Genomic DNA, 23892 nt, shown 5'->3' on the forward strand with positions numbered 1-23892 from the left:
ATTCACTCCAGAGGTGCTCTGTTCATCAACAATCTCCCCAACAGAGATCCTTGGGTTTTGTTTTACTTGTCGAACAATTTTCCGTTCATCTCTTGGGGAAAGAATCCTTTTTCTCCCTCTACCCTCTAAACTCATAACGTGGCCTTGCGATTTGAACTTGTTTATTATGGCTCTAACAGTGGATTTGGGAAGGTTTAGCTTCTTTGAAATCTTATCATAGCCCTCCCCATTGGTATGGCATGCTACAACAAGCTTCCTGACTTCTTCGCTGTGTTCCTTAGTTTTAACCATGGCGATTGAAAATTATAATTTAGTCACTTATAATAGTTTAAATAAATCGCTATCTAAAAATTATCTGAAAAAAATTATTCACTGAATTAGCGTTAAACAAGCATAATATGGCTATAAAAAAGTTCAGAAAGCACGTAAACCGGAAATTGATTGATATTATACTGATACTAAAAGAAAAACAAAGCCGTGCCAATAATTTTGAACAAGGGTTTTTTGCAATTATGTTTGTTGTTCCTTTGTTATTTATTTTTTCTAAAATCCGATTGCTGCATCGGAAAGGCCAGTTAAAAATACATAATATACTTTGTTATTTTCTTTAATTTAATCCCTTTTTTAGAATTTATTAGACAAAATTTAACTTTTATTTTACCGTGCCAATAAATATGATCATCACTATATATATATATATATATATATATATATATATATATATATATATATATATATATATATATATATATATACATACACACGCACACACATACACACATACACACACAGAGGGGATTTTAATTCGGATTACTTTCGTTTAAGTACAACGTTTTCTGATTAAAAAAAATCATTGAACAGATTATTTGTATCTACGGCCACTTCGACAACCTGTAAAGTTATCGTAAAATGATACTAAATACCCACTTCTCATCTAAGACTACAAATTGCCTACCCGGTAGAGACGTCTCAGGCGATAATTCTCTAACGCTTATTAATGAGGAGAGGACCAAAGGGTTCTTGTGCAGTTTAACAAAAATATTTAAAAATGAAAATAAAGAAAAATTATGATGTACGTACCTGTTATGGAATTGATTTGATCAAATAGGATTCCTTTTATAGAGGAAAATTCAAGAGTAACGCAATCATCTTGGCAATCAAGAAGGGGGAACCAGGGGAGATAACTCCATCTAATTATTGAAGTTTGCAAAAATTTGATGATATTATTTTTACAGTTTTGAATACTTTAAGGTATTCCTTTTTCTTTTGTTTTTTTTTTACTTTGAAAACATCGTAGCAAAAATTATTAATAAAATTATTAGTGTGTTTTGACAAACTTCAAGAATTAGATAGAGTTATCTCCTCTGGCGCCCCTTCTCGTAACTGGAAATTCTCAAGATGGCTACATCGCGATCGGTCTAACTAAAATTTGATTTTATTTTCTGTAAAAATAAAACTACTTGATTAAATTAAGCGATTTGTAAAAAAAAATGAGAACTTCATTCCATGAAGATTTTTCTTCATCTTCGTTTTCTAATATTGTTACGTAAGTACATAAGCGCCAAACAAAGTGTAGTATAGTGAAGAAAAATCCTTCTGGATTGAGAGCATTTTAATTTTTGTTTTTATCGCGAGTGCTCTCTTTTGGAAAAAAAAACTGGCTTTTCTGGTTTTGTATAACTTTGCCATCGCGAGGAGGCAAATATAGAAACCAATGAGACCACGTGAGTATAAAAGAGGCGCAGTATTTCTCTTCTTTCTAGTGTCGCCGACGTCTTTTCGGTTTTTTCCCCGTTTCCGGCATGTTTTGAGTGTATTAGTAAGCTCAGACGAAAAAAACAACAAAATAACACAGGAATAAACAAGAGAGAGAGAGAGAGAGAGAGAAGAGAGAGAGAGAGAGAGAGAGAGAGAGAGAGAGAGAGAGAGAGTTTATAATGGGAACTTTTAAAATTGAAAAAAAAGTAAGTCAGGCGAGAGGATGCCGTTAAATCAATGTCACTCACCGCCTTCTATAGCGACAAAGACCGACAGGTTACTTAACAGCTGACATTCACCTCGGTAATCATTTCGACAGGTGGAGTATAATTCAGTTCAGTCTTAGAAGGTGCAGCCTCCCAGGCATTACCTGCTCTCTTTGATGAAGGTTAATTAATTTCCGATCGCCCAAGGCATATTTATTGCAGGGTAGTGCACATTCAGAGGATTCTTGTGTCACATGTTCCTGCGACAGAAAAGAAGCAAACCCCATCATTCCGACAATTTTTCTGACATATTTCTTAAATATTTGTCGATATTTCACAACGTAAATGTAGGCATTCTTACTACAGACAACAAAACGAAAAAGTGGTTTAAAAAAAACAAGTATATATCAAATATTTTTTTAATGTTTTAACTTATTTTAAAGCGTTTATTCAATTCGAAAAACAAGTAGTGTCGCGTGTTACAACATAAGAGGGTTGGTCTGGAAAGTCGCTCAAAAATAGAAAATTAAATAAAATACTGGTAGAAACCCAATGAATGTCACGGTAACATTTATTGGCTTTCTACCAGTGTTTTATTTAATTTTCTATTTTTGGACGATTATGGAGACTCTTGCATTTCATGTTTTCAAATGTCTCTTGTATTTAACAAGTTGATTATCAGTTTTCTGTGATTCGCAGATGGTTAGTATATCATAGAGATCTATGGTCAGTGCGCACATTGGTGGAGATAGACGGCAACAATGTTGCGTTTTTCTATCATGTACAGCACATATACAACATATTCCGTGATGATTGATACCGTTGTTTTATTTCTAATTTCGCTATTTTCTTTTTCTTAAATGCTAAGTACAGTGTTTTATAATTCGACAAACAGGGTAACATTTCTGCCTTACTATTTGTGGGTTGAACTGCAAAACTGTCTGGTACAACGCCAATAGATCTCTGTTAAAGATGGACTACTTTTGGCACTCTTATTGTTTGCATGAGTAGATAGGGATTTATAATTATTTATTATTTGGTGCAGTGTTGCTCTTACAGCAGGGATCGACGACTTATTCGATTCCGCAGGTCGGATCATATTATAAGTAAGAGTTTCGGGCTGAACGAATGTCATTACTAGAAATATAAGGAAAATTACATATGAAGACCTCTGTCAACTTAAATATTTAAAACCATAATTAAAATAAACATTGAGTAATCAGAAAAACAAAAGAAAATTTAAACTGGATCCCCTCCCCCCAGTTACTTTTCCTTAAGGAACGTCAAAATACTTCAAAATGAAAAAAAATCAATCGAAGTAGAATGAATGACGTGTGTGTTTGAAATTGTTATTGAAAATTGTACCACAAACGAGCCACACAAAGAAGCCAAAACGAAACACATATACGCATACATACAGGTACAAATAGTTGCAAGCATATACACTTTCGTACGTACACATGCAGTAGCATCCACACATTAATGAAGTATGAAATAAAAAGCTGACAGATAACATTTTCTCTTTGAAGCTGCTCCTGCCTAATGTCTGTCGAGGTCGGTTGGTCAAATATGCTCTCAGTTTGTGTTTTATATTTATTTCTTTATATCTTATGCAGAAATGGAGGTTTTGCGGTTATAGTATTCAAATTTTGCTGGGTGGATCAGAGGAAGACAACAGCAGGTTTTTGTTGAATTCAAAAGCCGTGTTTTTCAGGTTAAAAATAATCATTGATAATCAGGCTCGTGGGCCGGTCAAAATGTCTTTCCGAGCCGGATCTGAGTCATGGGCCGGAGGTTGCCTACCATTGTCTTACAGTATAGTTGGAGCTATCTGTGACTAGGTGGTATTGTGTGGCATTTGGATCAGGGTGTGTTAATGCGAATATTTTGGCAAGAATGTCTTTTATTTGGTAAAATGCTTCATTTTCAGGTGGGCCTAATTTTAGTATTTTACCTGCAAAATTGTGTTTAATGGCTTCAGTCAAAGGCATTAGCATATCTGTAGTCTGTGGAATTGATTTTCTTTAAAAATTAACCATTTTTAACTTTCTGTGGCGTTGGCAACATTGCTTTTATAGAATTGGCATTTGTCGACGAAGATCGTTTACCTCAAGAATGAAGAGAACTTTTTCCGAGGTCATTGTGGTGTTGTTCCTTGGATTCACAAAATACAAGAATGTGATCAACGTACACAAAACTAATGTCCATAAATAAGCTGTCCATTAATTCGTTGGAAGGTCGAACTGGCATAAATAAACACGTTAAGAGGGCAAATGTCGTTATTAGCACAGATTTTTCAATGTAAGCTCATTGAATGGGAATTTGGAGATAGGCTTGTAGTAGATCAATTTTTTGAAAATATCTTGCTTTTAAAGCTTAGATCCCAGTCTGTTGATGTTTGGGATTCGGTATTTGTTTAGTTTTGTCAGGTGGTTGGGTGTCTTATGTTACCACACACTCTCGATTTTCCTGGAGTTGATTTTGGAACGAAGTAAATTGGTGAAGACCGTGGGAATTTTCATGGCCTGATTATACCAACCTATAAAAGTTCCGTGAATTCCTGCTTTCATCGGATAGTTGTTGAACTTTGGCATATGTTGGAGCATGGCCTCCAATGTCTATGCCATGAGGTACTATCGTGCGGTAATATTATCCACATATTTTTGTTTCAGAAATGGTACTATTTCGTCTGCCAATGTACCCAATTCATATATCGAGGAATTTTTTAACTGCCGCTATAACTGGGGTTATTTCAGTATGCAATGGCTGGATAAATTTGTGGCGCACGGGTTCCTCTTAAACGCTTACAATCAGTTCCTTTAAATACGTTGATTTATAGTTATTTACTATAGTTACGGCGCCAATCAGTCTGTTGAACAACTCAGATTTTGATTTTTGGTGCATATTTGTCACGGTCTCTCTCAGTTACTCTTTGTAGTTCTTTGAGGATGATGGTGGTGGGTAAGTTTGAAAGTAAACCAAGAAAAATGTTTGAAATGACGTCATACAAAAGTCGTTTCGTTTGATATGTTCCTCAACTCGATTTGAGTTTTGCATACGGTGAACCACCCGTCCACAGCAGCATATATAAATCCTAGGATTTTTATTGACACCGACCACATAGTATTCTCCGTTGCTTAATAGTTAACAGAAATGCTATTATTTTAGCTATGATTTTTTTTTTATTAGAAAGCGTGTTCAGGAACGACGGAGGGTCGCCATTTATGGCATGTTTTATAGGGCATTTAATTTAATACTAAAACACACAATCAGATAACTTTCGTGTAAAGACAAAACAGATAAATGTACGCAACATTGAAATATTTATATATAACAAGATATTTGCTTTGAAGGCCACTTTTCTTGTTCTTACGTAACGCTTGACACTTGTTTGTCGAACCGAGTAAACGTTTTAAAGTATATTTTAAAACAAACCCAACATTCCTAGTATAAAGAAAGTTTTATTTGATTATTTGTAAATGTAAATTTGTAAATCAATTTTGCCAATTTCTGCATCATAGAAAAATGTGAGTTCTTTATCTTTTTTCTGGCCTTTCTTCCACAGTCGACGCATGTCAGAACGGTCCTTATGAAATAACATCGAAAGAAAACAGCATAGCGGCTTACGCAATGCGGGACTCACGAACTACTAAACATAGCGACAACATAAATCCACTGCTAAACGAACACATCAACACTGTTTCATACACACACCCTTTCACTGACAAAATAGACGCGCTAATACACACATGCGTGCGTGCACATTTCAATGCCTGAGGCATTTATACACGTAAAACGCACACGGCAACAACTGGAATTAAGGCATATACTCAATTCCTCCTTACAAATAAAACAACTTCTTTCACATAGAACGTTCTCTGCACTGTTTGAACACTAATTCTTTACCTTGCTATATTTTTGGTTGCTACAAAACGTATCTATACTAGTGAATAGAATTATAAATCAACCCAACAGTGGTTTTATTGCTGACGGACTTCTGTTCTGCTCAGTCCTAGGAGGTCCACATTCCCAGGATATTCCTTTGTTGGTTTTTTGCTAATCGTCTGCGTGTTATGGTAAGTAATATGGTTATGGTTAAACATGGAAAAGTAAAGGACTAGATATTCTAGTAAAAAATATAATAAAATTATAACTTAAAATATTGCAGCATTAAGAATTGATTATATAATGTTATAAATTGAATTTAAAAAACATCGTTTTGTAGTGCTCTGAGATATACCTCAAGTAAAGTTTAATAAAGGTGTTTTTTGTTCACACAAAATAATACAGTTTCAGTAAGATTGATAAAAAATGAATTCATTATATTCTATTAATAAATACTGAAGATTTCATGAAATTTAGAGGATTGGAAGTTCATTTTGCACCCACAAACGGAAAGCACTTGCGCTGCAAAATCAAATGTCATTTTGACATATAAAAAAAATCAAAATGAAATACTTTTGTTTAAAAAACATTGTTATAATTGTTGAAAAAATCCTTTGTTTGGTTTTTGCAATGTATGTGAACATCTTAAATTACTTATCTACTATATTATTTGCTGGCTACTAGGATGGTAGATATAATGGCGTTGTTTTTTCGAAGTTAACGCACTAAGCGCTCTATTACTTACAAAAAAGCCCGATCAGCCCAGTCGATATTCCTTGGTGGTAGGAGTGCTGCAGACGATTAGCAAAAAACTAACAAAGGAATATCCTGGGAATGTGGACCTCCTAGGACTGAGCAGAACAGAAGTCCGTCAGCAATAAAACCACTGTTGGGTTGATTTATAATTCTATAATAAAAGTTTTTTGCTAATCGTCTGCGGCACTCCTACCACCAAGGAATATCGACTGGGCTGATCGGGCTTTTTTGTAATTGATAGAGCGCTTAGTGCGTTAACTTCGAAAAAACAACGCCATTATATCTACCATCCTAGTAGCCAGCAAACAATATAGTAGATAAGTAACTTAAGATGTTAACATACATTGCCAAAACCAAACAAAGGATTTTTTCAACAATTATAACAATGTTTTTTAAACAAAAGTATTTCATTTTGTTTTTTTATGTCAAAATGACATTTGATTTTGCAGCGCAAGTGCTTTCCGTTTGTGGGTGCAAAATGAACTTTATAACATTATATAATCAATTCTTAATGCTGCAATATTTTAAGTTATAATTTTATTATATTTTTTACTAGAATATCTAGTCCTTTACTTTTCCATGTTTAACCATAACCATATTACTTACCATAACACGCAGACGATTAGCAAAAAACTAACAAAGGAATATCCTGGGAATGTGGACCTCCTAGGACTGAGCAGAACAGAAGTCCGTCAGCAATAAAACCACTGTTGGGTTGATTTATAATTCTATCCACTAGTATAGATACGTTTTGTAGCAACCAAAAATATAGCAAGGTAAAGAATTAGTGTTCAAACAGTGCAGAGAACGTTCTATGTGAAAGAAGTTGTTTTATTTGTAAGGAGGAATTGAGTATATGCCTTAATTCCAGTTGTTGCCGTGTGCGTTTTGCGTGTATAAATGCCTCAGGCATTGAAATGTGCACGCACGCATGTGTGTATTAGCGCGTCTATTTTGTCAGTGAAAGGGTGTGTGTATGAAACAGTGTTGATGTGTTCGTTTAGCAGTGTATATATGTTGTCGCTATGTTTAGTAGTTCGTGAGTCCCGCATTGCGTAAGCCGCTATGCTGTTTTCTTTTGATGTTATTTCATAAGGACCGTTCTGACATGCGTCGACTGTGGAAGAAAGGCCAGAAAAAAGATAAAGGAATTCGTATGCTTTTTTATAGTGCGTGCAAAATTTTTAATGAATAAATTCGTTTCTCTGGTTGACTAAAATAAATTGCCGATTGAAGTTCTGTCCAATAAAGAGTTGATATATAAAAGTAACATTCACTACCGCTACTACTTCTAACACAATTAGTATTTTTTTTTAAATTCAGTCAATTTTCATTACATGCAACAGAAGGCAATACTCCCAGACATTACATACTTCTTTCGGAGGAGATGGGTTTATTGTGTGTCCCATTCGTGAAGAAGCTCCGATGAGAATATATAATTACAGAGACAAAAAATGTCACGGTAAAAATGGCACATAACAAGAATGGAGCAGTAATTCCCAACCTCTTTCTTAGTCGAACTTTATCATACACCTTAAGACATAACCACGACTCTACTAATTTTAGTTGTATATGTGTTATATATTACTAATTTTAGTTGTATATGTGTTATATATTGCTAATTTTAGTTGTATATGTGTTATATATTGCTAATTTTAGTTGTATATGTGTTATATATTACTAATTTTAGTTGTATATGTGTTATATATTGCTAATTTTAGTTGTATATGTGTTATATATTGCTAATTTTAGTTGTATATGTGTTATATATTGCTAATTTTAGTTGTATATGTGTTATATATTACTAATTTTAGTTGTATATGTGTTATATATTGCTAATTTTAGTTGTATATGTGTTATATATTGCTAATTTTAGTTGTATATGTGTTATATATTGCTAATTTTAGTTGTATATGTGTTATATATTACTAATTTTAGTTGTATATGTGTTATATATTGCTAATTTTAGTTGTATATGTGTTATATATTGCTAATTTTAGTTGTATATGTGTTATATATTGCTAATTTTAGTTGTATATGTGTTATATATTGCTAATTTTAGTTGTATATGTGTTATATATTACTAATTTTAGTTGTATATGTGTTATATATTGCTAATTTTAGTTGTATATGTGTTATATATTGCTAATTTTAGTTGTATATGTGTTATATATTACTAATTTTAGTTGTATATGTGTTATATATTGCTAATTTTAGTTGTATATGTGTTATATATTGCTAATTTTAGTTGTATATGTGTTATATATTACTAATTTTAGTTGTATATGTGTTATATATTGCTAATTTTAGTTGTATATGTGTTATATATTGCTAATTTTAGTTGTATATGTGTTATATATTACTAATTTTAGTTGTATATGTGTTATATATTACTAATTTTAGTTGTATATGTGTTATATATTGCTAATTTTAGTTGTATATGTGTTATATATTGCTAATTTTAGTTGTATATGTGTTATATATTGCTAATTTTAGTTGTATATGTGTTATATATTACTAATTTTAGTTGTATATGTGTTATATATTACTAATTTTAGTTGTATATGTGTTATATATTGCTAATTTTAGTTGTATATGTGTTATATATTGCTAATTTTAGTTGTATATGTGTTATATATTACTAATTTTAGTTGTATATGTGTTATATATTGCTAATTTTAGTTGTATATGTGTTATATATTGCTAATTTTAGTTGTATATGTGTTATATATTACTAATTTTAGTTGTATATGTGTTATATATTGCTAATTTTAGTTGTATATGTGTTATATATTACTAATTGCTGACTTTATAAGTAATATAAAAATCATAATAAATAAACTCAGTGGCGAATTTAGAAAAAAAATAGTGGGTAGAGCAATGGTTTTCAACCTGTGGGTAGTGACCCCAATGCCAAGGGGTCGCCACTTGAATTTGAGCCGATTATCAATACTCTATTAAACACGGGTAAAACATATTGATACAAAGTTTACTATTCAAAGTAAAAAAAAAAAAACGTTTCTCGCGAGCAGAATGGCGCAAAATTAAATTTGCTTGTCAGTGTAGCCACTTTCTTCTTTCGTGATAGGCTGGCAGAGGAAATTAAGTTGAATTCATTATGTGTAATGTGTTTGTCAGAATCATCGTTGAAGTATTTCAATATTTTTGGTATTCCTATGAAAGTTTAGATACAAAAAATTAGGTTACATTTATAAACAGGGTAATAAAAGAACTGACCAATCAGATAAAACCACGTTCTGCAACGAACCAATTCCATAAAATATACCGAATCTCTTACGAATTTCTGTACACACACTGGAATGAACTCTGCTATTCACCTCGAGACTTCTTCCGATTGCCTATCTACCGGAAACACTATTCTTCACATTCGTCTGCAAGCTTTTCCAATTCAAAGCTGCTCTGGATTGATATCGCCATTTTGTTTGGATCAAGATTTCTTTTCTCTACTGAAACTAAAATGGTTTACATCGCAAAAAATGTATTATGATATACACATATACTGAGTGCCGTTACTTTCTTCCTTTACAGATTTGGGAGAGAGGAAGAAAAGGGACGAGAGAAATATATGAAGAGAGAGAGAGAGAGAGAGAGAGAGAGAGAGAGAGAGAGAGAGAGAGAGAGAAAATGAGGGAGAATTATAGCACAGCCACCTCCCCCTTTCCTCCTTCCTGTGCTTTGCTGTCCCATGTCATACTCGACTTTTGCCTATTTTTATTGCTTGTTTAGTTTCAGATTTGTTTCGGTTCCGTCATCAGTGTCTCTCCTTCCGCTTACCTAATGTTCCTATTTACTTGCTTCCCATACAAGGGCAAAGTTAGATACAAGATCGCTTTTTAATATAGGGAAATCCAGCTTCCCCAAAAGGGGCACTTTGGGTAGAAATAAAAATTAAAATTGTCTCAGTCATGAAGGATTTCTCCTCCACTGTCCGAGGAGAAAAAAAGTAAAGTGTAGCATCAGAACAGATACTACACTTTGATGGTATTTATTTGCTCCCCCACTGAGCAAATTAGGCACAAGGCCGTTTTTAATGTGAGGTAAAAACCAGCTCCCCTAAAAGTAGGCAAAAAGGGGGCACTCTGGTTACCAAAAAATAATAATTGTCCCAGTATAGAGGGTTTCCCCTCCATTGACTGGTACAAATCATCTTAAGTGCAGCACCTGCCGGAACAGATGGTATTTATTTGCTCCCCCACTGAGCAAATTAGGCACAAGGCCGTTTTTAATGTGAGGTTAAAACCAGCTCCCCTAAAAGTAGGCAAAAAGGGGGCACTCTGGTTACCAAAAATAATAATTGTCCCAGTATAGAGGGCTTCCCCTCCATTGACTGGTACAAACCATCTTAAGTGCAGTATCTGCCGGAACAGATACTACACTTTGATCCTGGCCAAAACGCCAAGTGACTCTTTAAAAATGAGTGTGAGAAAAAAAAGTAGAGCGATGATTTCTTGAAGTGGGGGATTTACGGACGTAGGGATTTATTGACATGGGGGTCAAAAACGTTCAATGCTGCCAAGACTAAGCTCGTTTTCTTTAATAATTACAAGAAATCTTCTCAACCACCAATAGCTATGGCTAATGATACATTACCTGAAAGTACTTCTTTCAAACTCCTTGGCTTAATGTTCACAGGAACATGAGTTGCAACAGATACATTGAGAGCATTGCCAAGGCTGCTGCAAAGAAGGTGGGCTCTCTCTACCATGCTAGAAAGTTACTTACGTCTGAAACTATCCTATACCTCTACAAGGTCACCGTTCGCCCATGTATGGAGTATTGCTGTCACATTTGGGCTGGTGCATCTGCTACTAGTCTCCCACTCCTGGGCAGGGTTAAAAAGAGAGTCGCCAACCTGATAGGTGTTGAACTGTCATCTAAGCTTCAGCTTCTGTCCCATCGACGAAATGTTGCATCTCTCTGTCTGTTTACAAGTATTTTAATGGTGGGTGCTCCGACAAACTGCAAGTATCTTGTATCCCCTCAAACATAAATACCCTCAACATAAATACCCTCAACATAAATACCCTCGACAAACCCGACAAGCAGCAAAATCCCACCTCTACACAGTAGAGATCCCTAGATGTAAGAAAGCCTTCTACTCCAATAGTTTCTTCCCCAGAACTGCTAGACTTTGGAATTGATATACAATTAGCGGGGATATCCGGCATTGCTCGTGTGTGTTGTGGTGGTGTAGTAATGGTGAGAATAAAAAGCAGCCCGTTGGGGGGGGGCAATAGGGTGAAGAGAGGTGTAAAAACATTGGTAGTAGGCAGGAAGGCTCGATCTTGTAACGCAAAGGAGGAAAAAAAAAGGTGAAAAAATGTAACGCATCGAATTTAAGCATAGTTAATCGAACGTACGATGATTTAAGTGCTTGGTATTTATTTGCTTACCCATGAAAGCAGATTAGACACAGGATCGTTTTTAATGTGAGGGAAAAGCACCCCCCTAAAAAAGAGGGCATTCTGGCAGTATCCAAATAAATGATAATTATATCAGTATGAAGGCTTTCCCCTACATTAATCAAAAACCAATTAACTTAAGTGGAAGCACCAATCTCGACCCGAATGCCAAGAATGCTTTTCTGCTTTTTCAAATAGTTTCGCTTTATACGAAAAAAACAAAAAAAAAAAAACAAAAAAAAAAAAAACACCCAAGACGACGCCACAGTGGGAATTTTGTTTAACTCGATCAAAAAAACGAAAGGAACACAGGACTTTTAGAAACAAACATATATTACAGGCAAGGCGGGTTGAGCGAGCAATACCATTCCTCAACTGTTGGGGGTTTGCACACGACCTCCTTGGCTGCGTACCAATCTCTGACTCCAAGCACCGGTACTCGTTACTGGAAGTGATGTCACCAGAGGAAGTGACGTCATGGATGGGCGTCTCCAACACTAACCGATGCGTGAACCCCGATGCAAAAAGCTTTTTGTGGACATACACAAACGCTTGCGGCCATTTTGCCTTTTATAGATTAGATAATGATTTCAAAAGCTGGAATCGAAACCAAAGCATGCAGGATTCCAGTCTTAATCGTTATTTGCTGCTTCAGCCTTCATTGTTACAGTCTGAGTTATAACCAGATCGATTAAAAAAGCCAAGAATTAAACGACTTCAAGCTAAAAATGTATACGTACACATGCTCAGAATTTAGTCGATTTACGCCAAACTCAACTGTTTTTTCTTCAATTTGGATTCTTTAGCAGCTATTTTTACTATTTTTTTTATTAAAAAAATCAAATTGAAAATGTTTCTGAGGTTCAAATACACCATATATAATGTTTCGAGTCTGTAGACCAAATATCCAGAGAGGAGTTCGTTAGAGACGTTTCTCTCTCTCTCTCTCTCTCTCGCTCACACACACAAAGTCACTTATATATATATATATATATATATATATATATATATATATATATATATATATATATATATATATATATATATATATAAATATATATATATATATATATATATATATATATATATATTACAGGAGAGTCTCCATTCATCAAAGCCCGAAGGCCACTCGAGAATAAGAGTTAATGTGTAGCAATCGTTAATGGTGTAGATTGGGTAGAATTTGGATTATTTAAGGGGACGGTTCAACAAGAATTTGATTACATTAGACTTGAAGGTTACCATATTGTAATCGGCCGGGGAGCAGGCCAGTTGTATCGTCTCCACAGGCCAGTAGTTCTGGGAAATAAGTTTTGTTCATGGAATCTGCGTTTAGATTTGGGCACAGCTAGAATGGAAGGGGGTGGTGATAGTAGTTGTAGCTAGTCGAGTGTTTTTTTTGTGAAAGTTTGGCAAGGGGGGAGCTTAGATTTACTGTGAGATTTTCATTTATATTTTTCCAAAATCCTTATTATCCACTTGTGCCATTTTTATCTGTAATATTTTACCCGTGTCATTTTTATTTATAATATTTTATCCGTGCCATTTTTATTTATAATATTTTACCCGTGTCATTTTTATTTATAATATTTTATCCGTGCCATTTTTATCTGTAATATTTTATCTGTGCCATTTTTAGCGAAGCTCATAATATGAATACTTTTTGTCAGCATTTCTTAAACACCGATCCTCCTCTCTCTAACTTCCCTCGTGAGGAGGAGTAAGCAAATCGGTATCGACTCGTTTACGATGTGGACATTTTTTTCATAAATACTGTGAACTAAACCTCATGTTTCTCACACATTTCAGGCATTATTAAGAGGATAACCTATATATATATATATATATATATATATATATATATATATATATATATATATATATATATATATATATATATTGTGTGAGTCCGTAATCTAAGTTTTGGAGGGAAGTGTCCTCATCTCTCCATACAAAGCGCCAGGTATTCTCAAATAGTCTCCCATTTATTTTTTTAGCCGATTATATGTGAACACCTTGAAATATTTGGTGATCTTTTCCCATTAAAAAGAAAAAAAAACAATTATTTTAGAATTTAAAGTGGGAGATCACTTTTGGGTATAAATTTAATGTGAATTATCTCCCTTTTTTATTTGACAGTTAAACATTTTTTATCGTTGTTAATATCTGCGATATATTTTCTACGTTTTTTTTTGGGGGGGAGGATCAATTTTTAGGCGATTATGTGTGATTTTATAATCTTGCCAGTCGGACTTAGGGTTAATGGTAAAAGTAAGAATGGTTTCGAAATTGAGGATCATTTTACGTTATGTTTATATACGAAACAGATTTTCCAGTTTAAATTCTAAAATAATTGCTTTTTTCCGAGTATTACATTGATTACGACTGCTTCAAATAGTATATATATATATATATATATATATATATATATATATATATATATATATATATATATATATATATATATATATATAAAGGTGTGTAAAAGCAAATTAGGCACAAGACCGTTTTTAATGTGGGGTAAAAACCAGCTCCCCTAAAAGTACGCAAAAAGGGGGCACTCTAGTTACCAAAAATAATAATTGTCCCAGTATAGAGGGTTTCCCCTCCATTGACTAGGGCAAGTTATCTTAAATGCAGCATCCGTTCTGCAGATTCTACACTTTGATCCCGACCCGAAGATCAAGAACAACAGAAAAAAGGCAAGCTTCGTTTCTATTTATTTAATAAGAAAATAACATTTTTTTTTTTTTTTTTTTTTTTTTTTCTTATATATGGGTTGTGGAATTGCATTCATCTGCAAAAGATCTAGCTAATTTGCATATTCTTTTAAACATTCATTTTAATTAATGCCCTATTTGTTTTTTCGGTTTTCTTATGGGATAATCATCTTTAGTTAACTATTACGTGTAATTATATTCATGCAGATATCCTACATGATTTATACTTGTGTAATTTTTGCGTAAAATCTTTACAGTAAATAAAAAATTGTTTCCATATATATTTATGTATACGCATATATTTTTGTTTAATCTATTAGTCTATCTGTCTATATATCTATAAAAGTGAACGTGTCTGTATGTCTGTCTGATGTTTGTCTGTGTGTCTGTCTATGTAAATTTACCTACGCAATAACTTTGTCTACAGACTCGAAATTTAATATACAGGGTACTGAGATTTAGGAAAATCTTTGTGATCGATTATCGGCCAGAAATTTGGTTGTTAAGAGGCAAAAGGTGAACTATTTGACTTTTGAGAACTCTACCAAACTCCTCCGCCAATTTTGGGTCTAAACACTTGAAATTTTAGATATAGGTTTCTTGAACATGGATGTAACTTAATAACTTGATTTGAGCCCAAAACAATAAGTGCTAAGGGTCATAATAGGGGTCAAAGTTTAAAAAATTGACCGCTTTTTTTTTTTTTTGCTCAACATGCACCTCCAAACACCCGGGCAACGCCGGGTTGAAATGCTAGTATATATATATATATATATATATATATATATATATATATATATATATATATATATATATATTGTTTTTTTTTAAATTATCGACTAACACGTGTTTCGTCGTCTACGACTCATCAGAGTGTCTGAATCTCGCGATAATCTAACGATACCTATCTAATTATGATACGAGAGTGTCACGTGTCATTAGGTACAAAATAAGCATGTATTCATTTGAACGTGCTAAGAAATGTTCATACTTACATATAAGCCACATTTCTGCTAGTAACATTGTTGGACGGCGGACACAGGAAACGTTCAAACTCCTTTCTTCTTTCTTTCAAACAATAAGGAAATAGCGAATGCTAACTTATGTAGAAGAGTTCACATTCTCAACTCGAGTCTAGATATTTCAATTGTTATCATAACGCAAACATTCCAAGAAAAAAGTTAAAAAAAAAAAGACAAGAAAAAAGAAAGAAGGGGAATAAACTGCGCTAGTTTACTGTTTACTTAGTTTCAGAGTCTGGGATTGCCCACAGTCCGTTCAGAAATTATGTCAAGGAGACGATTGTCAGGGTGTAAAAAAAAAAAAAAAAAAAAAAAAAAAAAATTAACAGAATAACTTCTGAAATTCAGTCACGTGTCGATATACCAGATACTCTCATTTTTTTTTTTTTTTTTTTTAAGAGTGAATTGTTCTCAAGTTTTAACATTACTCGGAAATAACCGTTGCTTAATGCATGTTTTATTTAATTATTAAAAAAAAAAATTCTTTAAGTAATTCTAAAGAATCCAGCAAAATCACCTCTACCCACCCCACTAAAAAAAAAAAAAAAAAAAAATGAAATTCTACTTTTAGGAGATTACATGTGGACACTCTGAAAACATGCGGAAAAATATTTTAGAATTTAGAGTGGGAGATTAGTTCCTATATTTACAATGCCTCCCCACATGACAGAGTTAGACACCAGGGTCGTTTTTTAATGTGGAGAAAAGGAACACAAATAAAAATTGTCTCAGTCGTGAAGGATTTCTCCTCCACTGACAGAGAACATGAAATTGAAGTGCAGCATCTGAAGAATAGATACTACACTTTGATCTTGTCCCGAAGGCCAAGTTGCTAATATAAACTTCATATAAAATGATTTCTCCATATTCGGGTCATTCTAACTTTTCAGAGCAACTAACTATCATTAACCATAAGTTCGATTGGCAACGTCGTTAAACAACCTACGATCACATGATAAAGAAGACCCCCCCAAACGCACAGAATGCATTTATTATTATTATTATTATTATTATTATTATTATTATTATTATTATTATTATTTATAATAATAATAATAATAATAATAATAATAATGATAATAATAATAATATTTATTATTATTATTTATAATGATGATGATGATGATGATGATGATGATGATGATGTTGATTAACTGCCATAAAAGTGCTAGAAATTTTACGTTAAATTCATTTTTTTATACCTTTCTGAGAAATGTTTCATGGTGTTTACACATAATCGCCCCCAAAAGTAGAATATTATTTTATTTTTATTTTTGTGTGTGTGCGATTTACCTGACATTGTTAATCTAGAATAATGTCAAGAATTGCTTTAAAATTATAGCAATCGTCAACGTGAAACGTCAAATGCAAATTCGACCACAAAAGTATAGTTACCACTTTATAAACCAGTCCAAAGGGAATAATTTTCTTGTTAAATGGTAGGGAACTATTCATAGCTTTTTTTGAAAACAGATAATACACTTTGCTCCTAACAAAAAAGTTAGGAGCAAAGTGTATTATCTGTTTTCATAATACACCTTATTTTTTATTTTATTTTTTTTTTTGTTCTCGGTCCATGGAGAATAAATTGTAAGAAATTCTCTTACTCGTTTTTGCCTTTGACTGAATGAAAGAGACACAAAAAAGCAACAAAGGCTCACCTTAAATTCAAGAATAATTTTATTTACAAAAGGGTAAAAAAGGAGTCCATACTGCAAAATAGTGCCCTCTTTAGCTTCTGCCAAATGGCGGGTAGTTCTTGCCTTGAAAGGCGAAGGTAGTTTTCTTCTTGTTGAAGATGCTGGTAGAATCGGCCGCTCGTAGAATTGGTTGATGGTTCTCGAAATCCTTCCAGTTGTCGAATACGAACAACGCACGTTGCGATCGATGTTCATAAAATAATATGCCCCCTTGCGGGCAATGATAATGAAGTAATTATTCCGTAGAACATTTTAGCCTCTGGCTAGTATCCGCATTTAAATGAGCGGAGAAATAAATGGGGTAGAACCCTGCCTTAGTTCATTAGGCACGGAGCGAGATTACGTGCGTCGGCTTTCTCCGACGTCAAATTGAAATCTATTTTTGAAACACAAAATTCCCGCCACTTCTGCATCCTTCGCAGCAACTGAACCACGCAATACCATTGGTCGAAATAATCGCGTGATTGTAAATCACGCGGTTATCGCCCTTGCATTCTGAAATTTCTAAAAAATCTTTCTAGACTGAGGCAACTTTTATTATTGTCACAATTCAGAGTGCCTCTTTTTTGAGAATTGGAGTTTTCTCATATTAAAAATCGACCTTGCCTGTAACTTTGCTCTCGTGGGGAGGTAAGTAGATAGGGGCAAGAAACTATTTTTTAATTAACAAAATAATTATTAATTAAACCAAAGAAATGTCCCACAATTCAGTACGCAAAGTTAAAACGCCGGAAGTGGACTCAGTTTGTGAAAATATGGAATGGAAGTCAGCAAACATGAAACGAGATACGAAACCACAGGGAACTAATTTATTTCAAAAAATTATTTTAGTTTAAACATTTTTTGTGTTATCATGAAACAATAAAAATAATAAACTTTAATTTTTTTTGCATTTTTATCAATAGTTTTTTTTTTTTTTAGTTTTGTGTTAACACTTGTGTTATCACGAAAAAAAAATAAATGAGAATTTTTATTATTTTACATTTTATGGTGTCTTTTTGAAATAATATATTTATGTCTTTTACAAGTTTTATCACAGATTTTGTTTTTGTCATAAATAATGCGTGTTCAACATTTATATAAAAAAAGAATGAATTTCCGGGTTTGTAATTCAATTGAAGCTACATTGATTTATGATGCAATATTTATGACAAAATTATGTGATAAAATTTGTGAAAGAATTTGTGAAAATTTAAAATTATTTCAATATGAATAAATTTTAAATATTTAGAAAATTATTTATAGAAATGTAAGATATGAAAGCTTAAATTACTATTTTGAAATAAAATATTTTCATATTTTAAATATAAAAAAATATTTATAGAAATGTAAAAAATAAAAAAAATTTCTGTTGTTTCATGATACGGTTTCGGTTTTCGCTTCATGTTTACTAAGTACGTACAAAATGATTGCCGATGCTCAAAATGTATAAATATTTTGACCTCTCCCTTTACTTAAAGATTCACCAAAAATCAGGAAATTAACCAATTTAAATTAAATTGTCAGTATTTATCAAATAATGATCACGGAATATAATGAACTCATTGTTTTATTTTCCTTGCTTGCATGAATGTGAAACTTTCGGTGTAACATAATTTTTATATAATCTTGAAAAAAAATATTTTTTTAATTTAAAAGCAGGAATATAGAAAAATAATTAAATTAAAAAATGGTAAAAATCATACAAACGTTCACAATAGGAATGTACCGATGCACATCTGGGGGAAAAAAGAAACCAGCACCCCCTATCTCCCTTTAACTGTCTGACGTCATTTTCAGACAGCCTTTTGACTGTCTGAGATTTTGGGCTTCCATATAATACATCTTTAGAGGCTTCAGTTTTGTTGGCATTCTGCGAAGCGAGAATCTATCGCTTTGGGGAGCTAATTAAGATATTTTTTTGTACAAGCAAGGTGTTTTTTTTTTATTATTATTTAATTCAATATCTTAGAACTTTACTAATTATCTTTGAAATAGACCCAGAAAACTAATATTTATCTTTCAAGGGATGTTTTTACAATGGACTTATTAAACTTCAAAATTTAACTGAATTGATTAGCTCGCCATTTTTCATGATTTTTTTTCACGTGTACAAATATTTTTTTTCTTTTTGCACAGTGGTCGCCACTTATCAAGGCCCGGAAGCCACTCAGGGATAAGGGTTATGCTCCACTATTTGTACCTATACCTAATGTTTACTGAATTTCATTTTATATTTAGAATAACCTGGGTGCCCGGCGTTGCCCGGGTGTTTGGAGGTGTCTGTTGAACAAAAAAGAAAGAAAGAAAAAAAAAACGTGGTAATAGGCAAGCAGGCTCGAACCCGTACCACAAAGGAGGAAAAGAATGTGAAAAAAAAACAATAAAAGTGGCGTCTTTGCTGTTGCGCCCATCGTCAAACCGGAAATACCAATCTTGTGAAAAATCCGTCGCATCTGTCGAAAGTTTTAGGCATACATACATACATACATACATACATACATACATACAAACAGACAGGTGAGATTTATATTATAGATAAACCGAGTCCACTTCCGGCGTCTTAACTTTGCGTACCAAATTTTTAAATATAGCCAATATTTTGATGATTCGGACTACTATTCTCATCTTGGATATTATTCTCACAACGTTTCGCCCGATGTAACTACCAATCTTTTAAAGTTGCATCTTGTAGAACTCTACACGGAACTGAACACTAACCTGAATCCACGGGGGTAAATTGTTTTTCTTTCTGAGTCAACAAGATGCACCTGAAGAAGGTCGTAAATTACATTAGCCGAAACGTTGTGAGAATAACAGCAAAGATAAGAATAGTAGTTCGAATAATCTAAGAAAAAATTATCACTACTCATGTAAAAAATCAAAACACTGAAAAAAATACGGCACGTCTGCAGTACACGGACGTTAGGGGGCGATAACTCCAATTTCTTCTAGGTCAACTAACACGGCAAATAAATAGCAAGACTTTTTTTTTCGAACACAAAAATATTTGAAAACGAAAACATTTATTGTATAAAAATGTACCAAAATATAATTGTAAAAACAATTGTAGTGACCAGTGACCAGCTAAATCAAAACGCTCATCACATAAACAAAATAATTCATTCGGAATCTATTCATTGCATTCCAGAAAACTGGTATAAGAATTAACGCTCCAAAATTTAAACAGTTCAGAAAGCATTTCCACAAGAAACCATCACCGCTGCCCGTGGTTATCACATACGCTGGACCCCGTCCATCAGACGTTAAACAACAACGCCAAGAATACCAAAGACTACACAGAGTTTTCTTAAAATACTATCGTCGCCACCTGTAATGTTGCTTGAGTCGTTGGAGATGTCCTTTTCTCTTCCTTGCAACCTCTATCTCACAGAAGAAATGTTGCGAGTTTGTCTCTGATGTATCGTTATTTTCATGGAAAGTGTTCGACTGAGCTTCAATCTATGGTCCCCCCTCGCCAAACTTTCACAAGAAACACTCGTCTAGCTGTAAACACTATCAATAATTCCCCCCACTCTTTATCTGTGCCTAAACCTAAACGTAGATTCCATGAACAAAGCTTCTTTCTTAGAACTGCACGCCTGTGGAATTGTCTTCCGTTTTCCTGCTTTCCGGCTGACTACAATATGGTTGTCTTCAAGTCTAACGTAAATAAATTCTTGATGAGCCGTTCTATATAAGTTATCAAATTTACCAAATTTTCATTACTAATGATTACTATATTGTCCAATTTCTACTGTACACTCTTTAACCCTTATCCTTGAGTGGCCTCTTGGCCTTGATAATGTGGTGATGCCTATGTAAAAATAAAAAAGAAAACTCCGAAGGACGTTTAAGGACTACCAAATTCAGACAGCCGTTCCGCAAGTCCCAGCAATGATTCCCCAATCTACATACAGTTTTTTGCAGGCTGAATAACCTGCTCGAAATTATCGCCATGTGTAATCAACTGCTATTACACAAATCGGCACGGATTAAAATGTCGGATAAAAACTGCAAACGAACGAAATATTCTATTTCTCATTAAGGAAGCTAATACTAATAACAATGAATGAATATTCTATGCTTACAAACGTTTTTCTCCACAGTATTTCACATTCGTAAAGTTTTCTTCGTTAAATTACTTAGTTTCGAAGGATTTCTCCAGTCACTTAAAAAAAAAAAAACTATCAGTCACACATTTACAATTAAGTAATATTCTTTTCCCGCTTGAAAAATGTTCCCAAATCTTTGCCTTATATAAAAAAATACACATTTCACTGTATCAACCTTTTTCATTCCCCCACGTTGGAAGACAGAACACATTCAAGGACTCTGATTGCACCTCTAGCACATAAAAAAAATAATATTTGTAGCAGAATCAAATGGAACTTTTTTCTTCCTCGAATCAATTCCTCTCCCCTGTGCTATTTGGCCACATACTGACCAATCAGGGGTACGGCGCATTGATCCTTCCTATCCCCTAAGGCCAGCATCCGGTTTGAGGAAGAAGAACTCGCCCTTACTGAGCGAGACACCAAACGAAACGGACCCTCTTTTCCTCTCTCTCTCTCTCTCTCTCTCTCTCTCTCTCTCTCTCTCTCTCTCTCTCTCTCTCTCTCTCTTTCTCTCCACCTCGGTGTTATTTCTATCGGTATCGACGATTCCACTGGAATAACTACCGCAAGAGCACCACGTAGCCGGAGTCCACCTTTTGACCAGGAACATATCACATTCTCCTTAATAAACCTTTTCTGTGTTACATTTTATGAAGTTGTTGCGTTCGTCATTTCAGAAGTTTGTATTGAATTATTTATTTTATTAGGTTGTGCCCTAAAAGCATTTAAAACCCTAAAAATTCTTCTGGTTAATAAAAATTGTTATTTTAAACGTATGTAATTGTTTTGAATCGTCCCTATTTGCTGACGTATTTTTTTTTTTCATTTTACTTGCTCAAGAAAGGTATTTCGACCCACGCTCTCGACTTCGTCATGAATTCAGAGACTGGTCGATCGATCTTTCCCCTACATAATTATTGAAAAAGTCACCTTAAGAAAATATAATTTTAATAAAACATTGGATTTTTTTCCGAAACATTTTTTGAATTAAAGTAAAATTGTTTTTCTTTTTTTAAATTAAAGTAACATTTTTTCTCTTAACGGAAAGTTACCGCAAGAAAATGTAATTTTGATAAAACATCTTTGGATTAATGTAAAATTTTCACTGTAACAAAATATGTGTAGGTTTAATTTTTAAATTATTAAACTTGAGTGGCCTCTTGGCCTTGATAATGTGGTGATGCCTATGTAAAAAAAAAAAAAAGAAAACTCCGAAGGACGTTTAAGGACTACCATTTGAATGAAATTAAATTAATAAAATTGGTTGACTTATTGTCATTGTTGAAATAGGTTGAAAAGTTACAAGGGGTATATTTTCCTTATTTTGGAATTTTCCAAGAAGTACGAGTTATCGTTCCCTGCTCCTTGACCTAGAAGCGCCATCTGGCGAGAGTTAGCTTGTTCCGTGTTGACTGAGGTATGTTTGTGATGCTGTGTAGTTCTAAAGGGGTCATTGTTCCCAGGCCTAGCCTTGCTCTTTTGAGAAGTGTTTAATTTATTGCTAATCGCATCGCATACCGGTAAATACCAGCAGGGATGCCCAGGCATTTTTTCAGGGTCGAGTGCTCGTCCTATAGGGCGCTGGCTCTTCGAATCCCACTTTCCAAACTTTGTGTCACACCATCCCGCCGTGGAAAAGAGATAAATGTGCCCCCCTTTCCCGACTCAACCCACCAATTGGATATTTCATATATATATATATATATATATATATATATATATATATATATATATATATATATATATATATATATATATATATATAACTACTTCATTTATTCGCATAAATTTAATATATGAAAGTATAGATTTATGCGTAAACTTTAAGTATTTACTTCAAAAGTGCTCAATACGTAGGTAGAGCTAGTTAGTAATTTATAAAATATATATGGCGATTAAGCTACACTGAATATTCTGCGTTTCATCCAACTATAGGATTCGTCAGGCTTATGCGCGAATTCTGTCGTTGCTTCTTGTTTTTATATATGTTGAGGATTTCTAGTCTGCCAATCAGCTTTCTAGTATCCACCGCGCCCCTTCCTTCCAGCCAATGGGCATGCATTTTATCAAACAAAGGATCTGTTTTAGAACTAGGTTAGTGGGTTTAGGTGGTTGTTCTCCTTTTTTTTATACATATAAATATACCTATGTGCACACAACAATGCACATACATATACATATATACATACATATATATATATATATATATATATATATATATATATATATACATATATGTATGTGATCGTTTATGTATATTCATGTTTATTTAATTTATTTATTTGTTTTTTTCCTATTGTTATTGTTAGTTTTAAAGCTATTTTG

The 23892-nt window shown here is 33.5% G+C and overlaps 1 protein-coding gene across 2 annotated transcripts in view; it reads right to left on the minus strand.

Moving 5' to 3' along the window:
* Nucleotides 1-16013, minus strand: part of LOC145291547 (toll-like receptor Tollo) — an 89511-nt gene extending 73498 nt beyond the window's left edge. The window contains exons 1-2 of one of the 2 annotated variants that reach the window (XM_080137561.1): nt 15744-16013; nt 2007-2224 (exon numbers count right to left, since the gene is read on the minus strand). The gene's annotated coding sequence lies outside the window, so the exon portion shown is untranslated. The remainder of the gene's footprint in view (nt 1-2006; nt 2225-15743) is intronic. The other variant, XM_080137560.1, reaches the window with a different exon arrangement.
* Between the last annotated feature and the right edge of the window lie 7879 nt (nt 16014-23892).

The sequence above is a fragment of the Euprymna scolopes genome, chromosome 12 (assembly GCF_053919585.1).
Source record: "Euprymna scolopes isolate OS-2025 chromosome 12, ASM5391958v1, whole genome shotgun sequence".
Classification (NCBI taxonomy): domain Eukaryota; kingdom Metazoa; phylum Mollusca; class Cephalopoda; order Sepiida; family Sepiolidae; genus Euprymna; species Euprymna scolopes.